We start from the raw sequence: 12,376 nt of genomic DNA, 5'->3' as shown, positions 1-12,376 counted from the left end.
CAGTGAAGGGAGCGGAGGAGCGGTGTGGTGTGGGAGAATTTGGGAAGGTTGAAGACCAGACGAGCCGCTGCATTCTGGATGAGCTGCAGAGGTCGGATGGCACATGCAGGTAGACCAGCCAGGAGGGAGTTGCAGTAGTCTAGGCGTGAGATGACGAGAGCCTGGACCAGAATCTGCGCTGATGTCTGGGTCAGCTGGGGACGTATCCTCCTGATGTTGTAAAGCGTGTATCTGCAGCAGCGGGTTGTAGCAGCGATGTTTGCAGTGAAGGACAATTTGTTATCTAGGACCACACCCAGATTCCTTGCAGTCTGAGTCGGGGAAACAACAGAGGTGCCGATGTTGATTGTTAGGTCAAGAGTGGGACAATCTTTTCCCGGAAGGAAGAGCAGTTCAGTCTTGTCAAGGTTGAGCTTGAGGTGATGAGCAGACATCCACGAGAGATGTCTGCTAGGCAAGCAGAGATGCGTGCGACGACCTGGGTCTCTGAGCGGGGAAAGGACAGAATTAGTTGGGTGTCGTCAGCGTAGCAGTGGTATGAAAAACCATGCGGGCTAATGACAGACCCGAGCGAGTTTGTGTACAGGGAGAAGAGGAGGGGACCAAGAACCGAGCCCTGAGGGACCCCTGTAGTTAATTGACAAGGGTCGGACTCGGACCCTCTCCAAGTAACCCTGTAGGTGCGGTCGTTGAGGTATGAGGTGAGGAGGGAAAGTGCAGTGCCTGAAACTCCAAGTTCTTGGAGAGTGCGAAGGAGGATCCGATGGTTCACTGTGTCGAATGCAGCAGACAGGTCCAGAAGGATGATGACAGAGGAGAGGGAGGCTGCTTTAGCAGTGTGCAGTTCATCAGAGACAGCAAGGAGAGCAGTTTCTGTTGAGTGACCTGCCTTGAAACCAGACTGGTGCGGATCCAGAAGGTTGTTCTGATGGAGATAACAGGAGAGTTGTTTAAAGACAGCGCGTTCAAGTGTTTTAGACAGGAACGGGAGGAGAGAGACGGGCCTGTAGTTAATAACATCAGACGGATTGAGAGTGGGTTTCTTAAGGAGAGGGTTTACTCTTGCCTCCTTGAGACTGTTTGGAAAGTGACCAGAAGTTAGAGAAGTGTTGATGAAATGGGTGAGAAATGGTAGAATATCAGGAGCGATAGTCTGAAGGAGGTTTGAGGGGATAGGGTCCAGAGAACAGGTGGTAGGACGGGCAGAGGTAACGAGGGTAAGAACCTCACTTGGAGAGAGAGGGGAGAAGGAGGTCAGTGTGTGGGTGAAGGGAGGGTCTGGTGACCCAGCGGTGAGTAAAGGTGAGTCAGAAAAGGAAGAGCGAATATCATCAACCTTTTTTTCAAAGTGGTTAACAAAGTCGCTTGACAGAAGGGAGGAGGGGGGAGGTGCTTTGGGAGGGTCCAAGAGGGTGGAGAAGATAGAAAATAGTTTTTTGGGATTGGAATAGGAAGATTGGATCTTATCTTGAAAGAAAGTGCTTTTTGCCTGAGAGATGGAAGCAGAGAAAGAGGAGAGGAGAGCCTGATAGGTTAGGAGGTCGTCATGGTGTTTGGATTTCCACCATTTCCGCTCTGCTGCCCGAAGGATGGTTCTATTAGCACGCAGTGCGTCATTTAGCCAGGGAGCAGGAGGGGACTGACGAGCCGGCCGCGATGTGAGAGGACAGAGAGAGTCCAGAGAGGATGAGAGAGTAGAGAGGAGAGTTTTTGCAGCAGCGTTTGGAGGCAGGAGTTGGAATGAGTCAGAGGAAGGGAGGGCTGAGAGCACCGATGAGGCAAAGGTAGAGGGGGAGAGGGAACGGAGGTTACGGCGGACAGGAGCAGAGTTAGAAGAGATTAGGTTGTTATGTTTGGAAAGGGGTAGAGAGAATGAAATGAAGAAGTGATCGGATGTGTGGAGCGGGTTTACAGAGAGGTTAGAAGTAGAGCAGTTCCTTGAGAATATGAGATCAAGGACATTGCCAGCTTTATGAGTTGGTGGGGATGGAGACAGTGAGAAAGCAAAGGTGGTTAACAGAGATGTTAGTTCAGATATCTTCCCTGTCTGGAGGTTGAAATCTCCGAGAAGTACAGCGGGAGGGCCAGTTTCAGGGATGTGTGAGAGGAGATTATCAAACTCCTCCAAGAAGTCCCCCAAGGCGCCTGGTGGACGGTAGAGAACAACAATGGTTAATTGTATAGGATGGGTTACTGTGACGGCATGGAATTCAAAGGTGGAAGGAGTGAAGTTAGGTAGCTTGAAGAGGGAAAAGCTCCATTTGGGAGAGAGCAGGAGACCAGTGCCACCTCCTCTGCCAGAGGGTCTGGGTGTATGGGAGAAGGAATATGCTGTGGAGAGAGCTGCTGGGGTGGATGTGTTGGATGGAGTGATCCAGGTCTCCGTGAGAGCAAGGAAATCCAGAGACTGCAGGGAAGCGTAGCCAGAGATGAAGTCAGCCTTAGGGACAGCTGACTGGCAGTTCCACAGGCCCCCTGAAACGAGATGTTGGATCTCAGTGGAGCATGTGGGATAGACGAGAGCAGGCCGGTGAAATCGATTAGGAGAAACACGGGGCCAGTGATAATTGCGAGAAGACACATGAACAGGAATGCAGAAAATACACATGATTATAGCATGAGGGGCTAGAGAACCCAAGAGAATTGAATAAAACTAAATAACACCAGCGATACTTGGCGCAATCAGAGTAGGATTTGCCTCCTCTTTGCCTCCCACGTGACTCCCACAGGACTCTTAATGTCTTTGTCAGTCTTCGTCTGGCTGACGCTGAAGCTGACGCTCCAGGAAAACGCAACCTAAGATGGATACCTGATTGCTCAGTTCTCACAGCTTTGGGGGCACGCCGCTGTAATTAGTTAACTATTTTCTGCTGATGGGCGACAGCAGAGTCTTCCAACCTCTTGGAATGCACACTTGAGGGGCGTGACTCACTGAGACCTGAGTTACAGCTGCTGGACTAGAGCAGATCTGAGATTTTAAAATCTCTCAGAAATCGCCGTTTTAGCTACAATAACTACAGAACAATTATACAGAGTAGAATAAATGAAACAGAGAAGTCTATTTAAACAAGAATATAACTTACAGTGATTGCTGAGTCAGTATCGATAGTATCCTCACCGAGTCTGGATGCACACTCAGTTATTCTGATTTGAAATGCGCTATTTAAAATGTTTTTCGGCTGGGAGGCGTTATGCACTTCACGCAATCAGCAGAGTCTTCCAACCTCTTGGAATGCACACTTGAGGGGCGTGACTCACTGAGACCTGAGTTACAGCTGCTGGACTAGAGCAGATCTGAGATTTTAAAATCTCTCAGAAATCGCCGTTTTAGCTACAATAACTACAGAACAATTATACAGAGTAGAATAAATGAAACAGAGAAGTCTATTTAAACAAGAATATAACTTACAGTGATTGCTGAGTCAGTATCGATAGTATCCTCACCGAGTCTGGATGCACACTCAGTTATTCTGATTTGAAATGCGCTATTTAAAATGTTTTTCGGCTGGGAGGCGTTATGCACTTCACGCAATCAGCAGAGTCTTCCAACCTCTTGGAATGCACACTTGAGGGGCGTGACTCACTGAGACCTGAGTTACAGCTGCTGGACTAGAGCAGATCTGAGATTTTAAAATCTCTCAGAAATCGCCGTTTTAGCTACAATAACTACAGAACAATTATACAGAGTAGAATAAATGAAACAGAGAAGTCTATTTAAACAAGAATATAACTTACAGTGATTGCTGAGTCAGTATCGATAGTATCCTCACCGAGTCTGGATGCACACTCAGTTATTCTGATTTGAAATGCGCTATTTAAAATGTTTTTCGGCTGGGAGGCGTTATGCACTTCACGCAATCAGCAGAGTCTTCCAACCTCTTGGAATGCACACTTGAGGGGCGTGACTCACTGAGACCTGAGTTACAGCTGCTGGACTAGAGCAGATCTGAGATTTTAAAATCTCTCAGAAATCGCCGTTTTAGCTACAATAACTACAGAACAATTATACAGAGTAGAATAAATGAAACAGAGAAGTCTATTTAAACAAGAATATAACTTACAGTGATTGCTGAGTCAGTATCGATAGATACAATTACTGAATACCAAAAGAAAACGTATGATATTAACGTCGGCTAATTTTGTGTTCCTTACAGACAGTTTATTTATCTGAGAGTAGTTAACGTTAGCTAGCTTAATTTTTACATACCCCATTAGTGAGGTTAAGGTTAGCTAGCAACACGTGCTTCCTAGTTAGCTAGCTATCTTAGCTAATTCAGCTAACAGTTAACCAATCAATGTACTACTACTTAATACATTGAAAGCACTAATATTTTACATACGCTTATGGACTTTTACTCCTACGTTCAGTTATTAACGTTACCTTAAAGGCCCAGTGAAGTGTGCACCTGTGCATGATCTGTTATGCTAATACGTATAGTAATGACCAAAATTGTCCATTGGAACCCATATCAAAAATTTTTGGAATAGCAACAAATTTGACGAGTTTTGAATTTTCCGGGGAAATCTGCAGTCGACCTTCGCCTTCGTGGGCGTGGCTTGCGATCTACTGCGTGACGTCACGAGATGGACGCCGCTGCACTGTTTACATTCACCACCGTTCGTTTTTTCTCTTTTTCAAAGTCGAATTTCTCAACGTTTTTGAGCTAGTATTTTCCTGGAAAGTGTGTCGGAGTCGACTGGAAGTGATTTCCAATCGAGAAAACCTGACAATGGAGGCGACAGTGAAGAAAGAGGGATGAAAGACACAGGGGAAACGATGCATTGCCGCTGGCTGTAGTAATGTCAAGTCTGCCGAAGTGGCGATGTTTCTGTTCCCAAAAGATGAAGGTGAGCCTGGCTGGGGTCATTGTTTCGTAGATTATTTGATTGATCATGATAAATAAAGGCCAGTGGTCGATTCGAGAGAGAGAGAAAGAGAGACTGACAGAGTTACAGGGTTGTTGTTAGCATCTGGTGCTAGCTCGGAGCTAACGGAGATTAGCTGTTTCAACAATAAGGAGAGGGAGAGTGCTCTCCTGTGGGACTGAGAGAGATAACGTCAGCTCAGGGAGGTAAACTGTAGCCTAAGTTATCTCAGTGGGTTTGGTCATCTATGTAAACAAATATTTCCATCTATGTAATATTAGTTGTATAAAATAGGTTAAGAAATCATTCCAATGTTTTTTGATTATTGAAATATATGTTTCATATGAGTGTTGAGAGCTGTATCCATAAATCTCTTAATGTTGCCCTCAAAGTGCACCAGATTGATCACTTTCCTCATCTATCCTGTCCGAAAAGCTGTCCAAATCAATCATTTCTCTCACACTAGTATCACTTTCCAGAGTCTCCGCCATGTTTACAATCGCAACTGGGTACATCTTGTGACGTCACAGCCACTATCGTCTGCAACTTCCGTTAGGCTCAGACGGCAAAATTAATAATTCATTAATTCATTAATTATGAATTATTAAAAATTATTTTAGCCATGAACAGGCACAATGATATGTAAGGAATGAAACTGCCATTTCATTTTGGTGCAAAAACATGCACTTCACTGGGCCTTTAACTGCACTTCTTGGTCGCTGTCCTGCCTCTCTGGTGAAGGTGAACTGAACAACGTGTTACATTCCACTGGCGCTGCGGAGCTTGGCTTGTGGTGCGTTCAGGTGATCCTCGTGAAATAGGAAATTCCACATTTGCCATCATACATTTGGACAGGAACAGCGATCCACTTGTAAACACTGAGGACTGAGGAGGATCTCTCGATGTAAATAATATAGTACTGGCATTCGTTGTTTACATCTTTTAGTGGATATTTTCATTGATCCAGCTTCTGACAAACACATGGTAAATAAAGTCACTAATTTTCCGACTTTATGAGAGATGACAAACACCACATGGATGCACATTCCAGGTTTTTCTTCTTTCAGGGCCAATGAGAAGCAGAGTAGGGGCGGGTCTTCGCATAATTAAATAATGCAGCAAGCGCCAAATTTGCACACACAGTCACACACCACTGAGAGCAATCGTTATCGTCGTCCACATCTGATGAAGTGTGTGAAAATTCAAGTCAAAGATATTGTGATATTTTTTGTTTGTTATCCATATTGCTCAGCCATACTTGGTGTGTTAAGCTGTTCATGTTTAAATGTGTAATGTGGTATGGATTGTTTGAAAAGGTTTGGTGTGATATATGAAAAGCACCACAACCTCAGAAATTAAGATATATTGTTCTTTGTCCAGTATTGCTTATGCCATAAGAGACCAGATAACAGGGGAAAGAGACGTTTCTTGAAGGAAGAGAGAGGGGGTACTGAGTAGCTGGCAGCCCCTCCCAACAGTGTCCTCACTGCTCAGGGACCCCCACCTTGTTACCAGTTCCAGGGCAGTAACAGAGTAGAGATTGCACACCTACCTCAAGAGTCAATGTCACAACAGTTATTCTGGTCCATATCCTTTAGGAGAGTGTGTTATGATGATTATCAGTTCATTTTGTGATTATCATTAAAAGAGATGTTAAGCCTCACAATTCTTGTTTGAATTGTGTCTTTTACTGTCTTTACCAGCTGGGAAAGTAACTTATGTTAACCACAGAGCTGATGCTTGAAATAAAAAAAAAAATGTCTTGCCATACTAGTGCTTAAAATAAGGCTTCTAGCCTTGAAGTGGATGTTTTATAAACAGGTCCCTTGTATCTAGTTAAACATAACTCAAATAAAGACAAAGTTGCTTATCAAGACAAGGCAAGTAACATTTACTTGAATTAAGTCAAAAGATCTTCCTTAGAAAGCACTAGATAAGCTATTTAAACTCAAATCAAGACAAACTAGATTTAGAATCTAAATATAAGATTATTACACTTGGTTAGATTTGCAGTTTTTGCAGTGCTGCAGATCACACACATCAATTTGACAAAAGATGTAACAAAGATGTTTACACTGCCGATAGTCAATGTTTCAAACAGTATGAACACATTTAACGCAGAATGCTTGCTCATTCATTTGTTTCCCTCGACCACGATGGTTGCCATCGTATGTTCAGATCCTGGGGTGGACCGGTCACTGATTAAGGCGATATTCATGTCCTTTTGAAGCACATTAAATAATAGCTTAGCGCATAAGAGATAATGAATTAGGTAATTGCATACTTTTTAAACTGTCACTCTTATCTAATTCAGAGCCATTATTACCAGCTGCTAAAGCAGCGCTGGTATTGTTTTCACCTATTGAGTCTGCATGTGTGTGTCATCATGGCAATGTGGTCCTGAAGACACACAGAGTTGGTTTTGAGTACTTTGCCTAGTGTTTAAATGCATGTGGACAGATTTGGTCAATCACAACCGTGCAAGTTTTAGTTTGTTTCTCATCTTTTTTGCAGGTTCCATTAGGGATGTAACGATACCAAAAACTCACGTTACGATAATATCGCGATAACAAGTCCAAGGTACGGTATTTATCGCGATATTGAATAATAAAGGGAAGAGAAAAAAATGCATAAATGTATTTTTCAATAAAACATTTTTTTACTCGGAAAATGTTTTTTTATTACATAATAAATCTGATTTTTACAGCATTTTTGTAGGATAGCAGTGTTTTAAAGTGTCAAAAACAAAGTGACAGTAACAGACTGGAACAAGAAAACCAGTGTTTTTGTACCTACCAGTACTACCAAACAAAGTAAACATTTTCTTTGTGCCACTGCATCTCACAAATAAACAAGGACATTTAATAATCAGACCCTGCAATAAAAATAAATCAAGTTTCACTTTAGTTTTTCAAGTAACTCAACTCAAACTCACTAGTCACTCACTCAGCATCATCAGACAGGTTTTTAGGAATATGAGAATGTCCACATTTCCAGGTATTTATAAACTGGGATGTTTGGGCATTTACAATATCCCCTGCTCTGGAAAAAACTCTCTCGCTTGGTACTGATGTTGCTGGGACACCAGTGGTCGCGTTAAACGAATATTTTATTTAACAATGACGGAAAAATCTGAAAGCAGTCTGTCATTTTGACAGATTAGAACAAACTCGGAACAGCGCCAACGTTTCCCCGCAGCCAGGCTCTGGTGTTATGCCGTGTTATGCATGCCCTCCAAAAGGAAATTATATAGTTTCCAAACCGTACTTTGCCGTACAGATCAATACATGTCTGGGAGGATTTGCTTTACGCTGTGCGCGTCCCGCGAGGTGCATGCACACACGGCATAACACCGCCCCCCTCCCCCCGTTGACAGTTCACGAGCATGCTCTATCGTGAACTGTTCAGACCCGACGGGTAATAAGGGATTATGACGGATATTTTACGATCCTGTCTGTCAAAATGACGGACAGCGAAAAAGTCTAACACCAGGCTTATTGACATGGCGAGATATAAATATAAGGTTGGTACATGTCTCTAGGTGTGTAAATGTGGCCCTGTAAATACGATGTACTTTTGTGTTATCTGTTGTTTTATTTTCATGTTGTAACCTACTTGCTGCCATGTTGGACAGGTCTCTATTGAAAAAGAGATAGATGATCTCAATGGGACCACCTGGTTAAATAAAGCTTTAAAAAAAAAAAAGTGTTTAAATTTTTTTTTTTTTTTTTTTAAATATATATTTTTTTTTAAATTGCGGTAGATTTTGTCAGTCTCACGACGGTATTGGGACGTTTATTTACCGCGATACCGCGATATTCGGTATATCGTTACATCCCTAGGTTCCATACAATATTTGAACTGGTTAAGTGAAGAGCAGAAGCCACTTTTCAAATGTTACACAATCCTTTTCCCATGCCATTGCTGTCAACACCTATCCATGCTGAACGTTGCTAAGATATTATTGATTGGGGCGTGGCCAAAAGTTCAATATGCTTCAAAATGTAACTGACAGAGAGCAGTGCTTTTGTCCTGTGTCCACTGTGCCTGTGGATTTTATTTTATTTCAAGATTTGTAACGACGTTGCTAAACTCCTTGAAAAGGTCCTCTTCCTTTTCTCCAAGGTACACGACAAGGCAGCGGATGGCTATAGTTCTCTGCGTACTTCAATTGTATTGTGCTATTTTTGAAAAAGGAAAAAAAGAGAAATTACCTAAATTAATATATTCTGAATGGGTGACTTGCATTTCAATGACAACTCTAAATAACGATCCTACCTCAAGAAGCATGTCCTTGATCTGCTTCACCGAGATTCATTTTTAATAAAAAGCGATATCACAATAGTAATCAAAGTATTTTTACTCTCTCAGTAGCCTCTACTACTTTGTATCCTCTCACAGAACTATTCACAGTTCAAAGGCTGCTAATTTTAGGTCAAACAGCAATTTGCCTATACAGTGCAACTACAAGGCTATCTACTGTACAGTATTTGAATGACACAAGATGACACTCACCTTAAAATGTCCTTTGTATATTTCTATTTGTCTTAACTGTCGGAACTTGTCCAGGCATGTTAAGTGGGAGTGGACTTGAACTCCTTTACTCAAGGTGTAGAACAATTAAGTTATCAAGCCAATTGCATTACTTAGTACAACTTGAATTTAGTTTTAAGTCAATTAACGCAGAAATCAGAGTTCAAATTACACACAATATTAAGTTGATGTAATTACCAACATTATTACGTCAACTCAATTTATAAATTAATTTTTGCAACTTAAAATGTTTATCTAAATCAATTAACTCACATTTGTATCTTGCAACCATGTATTTAATTAACTGGAGGTGAAAGGTCGCCTCGATTCGTTTTTAGAGTGTGCCATTATGTCATTCTTGGATGTGGGATGTGAGAAGAGAGAGAGAGAGAACAGAATCGTATATTTGTGTAGGTCCACATAAATTAGCATCGCAATGGCTCGCACAACAAAACACACGTTTATGATTCTTACACGTTTGGTTTAGCAGGATCATCTCCAAATATTAACACCTCTTTATGATAGTTAAAGCTAAACGTAATCACCAGAGGTAAAAAGCTAACATTTGACAGTAAACAAACTCCATGATTGTCACATGATTTCGCATACATGATGCTAAGTGATAACGTTTAGTAGTCACATTTTGCCACTTGATAGAAATTCTAGTTTTAGAGAAAAGCTTCAGACGTTCACCAGTGGCGTATATACTGCCCGATTACATGTCATTGAACACATTGAAACATCTTGGAAGCTTGTGTTAACCACACACCTTTATTTGGGGGATCCAACCAAAAGCAGAATTAAAAAACATGTTTTCTTTGGCACCAGGGAGCTCAAAAGTGCCAAAATGTTAACTCATTGTCTTGTTTATTTGTGCACCAATCTATGATCGCCATTAACCTGGAGATGAGCTGAAGAATCAATAGCAGTCAGCCCTTCCATGCACATGCCCGCCGTTCACAATTCACCCAGCTTTTGAGCTGTCTATGTGACCTCTTGGATGTTAATCATGATGGTGGCCATCATTTACAGTTCATAGTTCTGCACACAGCACAAGTCCATTGTCTTTGGGCCACTGCTTTCCTCAGCTTACATCAGGGATAGAGATTCAGACTTTATCAATGTATTTGTAGGGTTTAAACCAATTTGAGTTTTTTGGAAACCAGACATATCTTCCCAACAGTTTTTAGTTACCTAACCAAATCAATGAAGAGATGAATAACCGATCACTATGGAGCCCTACAGATCAGACAACCAGACAATGCATTCACCCTTACAGCACGTCTTTAAGTTGTTACACAAGTTATACATCTTGTTGTTTCCTAATACCTCATCATCCAAACATTTCCACCTCAAGGCAACAGATGTTTCAGATCATTTTGTTAAATAATGATGCTTGATTTGTTTTCTTTCATTCTGTAGATAGGACTCCTATGACACTAGGAAAGTTTGCTGTTTGGCGATATAAAGGAAAAGGAAATATATGAATAAGACTCATTCTTGTTAACATTTTCCAGTGAGGGATCCTTGGAGAAATATAAATGAAGGGGCCAGAGTTGTAATGCTACCAGGGCAGGTGTGACCTGAAAGACATGCATGGGAACACACACAGCAATTTGATATCCTGGAAAGAACATCCCATACCACAGGGAGGACTCAGATTTGTCTTTTCAGAATGAGGAGTTGTGCAGAGCTGGAACTCTTCCTCGTCCCTCTTTAGACACCTAGACCACAGGTCAGCAGATGGCCAGGAGATCATGATAGAGGCATCCTGTCAGAGCAGGTGTGCTTTGTGTGATTGATTTAAAGAGGTGACATTAATTTATTTATCCCACCAGTAGGCTTGGGTGGTATGACGGTATTACGGTATACCAGGGTATTTCGAAATACCGTCGGTATGATTTTCAATACCGTGACGTCACAGACTGTGCGCCAAATCATAGATGCGTTTCATTCTATTACACTGACACGGAGTTTTGACAGGGACGACATTGGTTGTAATGCACAGCACGCGCCAGCAGAGGGCAGGGGAGGGCAGTCCGTCTTTCCCGCTCTCAGAGCTCAGCACAGAGCTGAGCTGAGCAAGATGGCGGCAGCATTTGCCGGCCCCGAACTCGGACAACTAGTAAAAAAGAAAAATGCCTCTGCGCCTGTTTGGGACTATTTTGGGTTTACTCGTCGCCAGTGACTTCATCCAGCACGACGAGAGACGGAGGCACTTCTTTGGGAATGTTTAAAACGGGGTGAGTGAGTGTTGACATTTTTTAATCCTATGCAACTGGTTGATGGTTTTGTAGTCGAGGTCGGACGGTTTTAAAAACGAAAGCATTTACGTGCTAAACATTCACGCGAGTAATCCAATGAATCAAATGGAAATAAGGTTTTTAACACATGCACGGAATAATATTGCCAAACTAGTTAGTGAATATAGCAAACTTTATTCAATAAGTGTTAGAAATTAAAATCAATGTTTTAATGGGGAAATGTAGTTTAAACATGCCGTCAGTTTTAATGCTCTTTTATACTGAAAAACCAGAAATTCTTGTGCACAAGCAGTTAAGCTTTTATTCTGAAAATCCTTCATCTACGCATGTAGCATTTGGCTAATATACGATTTCCTAAAGAGGTGAATTTAGTAGCGAAATTATATGGAGTGGTGCAAACCGAAGCCTACTGATTTAACACTACAACTATAGATGTCGAGATACTACCATGCTGAATATTAAATGAAGGTACAGTTTATTTGAATACATTATTGTCTACAGACGAGAGTAGCATGTGACAACATCCGGAATGACCGGAAACCAAACGAGCCGAGAAGTATTTTTTAGAGTATTGATTACAGCGTTTAGAATGTGTTAAATGAAAAGTGATGAAAGAGAATATGAGGAGAAAAGGCGTGTTGAGCATATATTGGATGTGAAAGGAGCCAATCCTCTGTTTAAATGCAACAACGGACATTGGAGACGAGGCGAGC

General features: G+C 41.9%; 1 protein-coding gene across 1 annotated transcript in view; it reads left to right on the top strand.

The window, feature by feature from the left end:
* The window catches only part of znrf2b (zinc and ring finger 2b), a 100,932-nt gene that overhangs the window by 65,100 nt on the left and 23,456 nt on the right, over positions 1-12,376 (top strand). The window lies entirely within an intron of this gene.

This window comes from Notothenia rossii, assembly GCF_949606895.1.
Source record: "Notothenia rossii genome assembly, chromosome: 7".
Classification (NCBI taxonomy): Eukaryota; Metazoa; Chordata; class Actinopteri; order Perciformes; family Nototheniidae; genus Notothenia; species Notothenia rossii.
The sequence above is the reverse complement of the archived record's forward strand: the minus strand, read 5'-3'. Positions and strand labels throughout refer to the sequence as shown.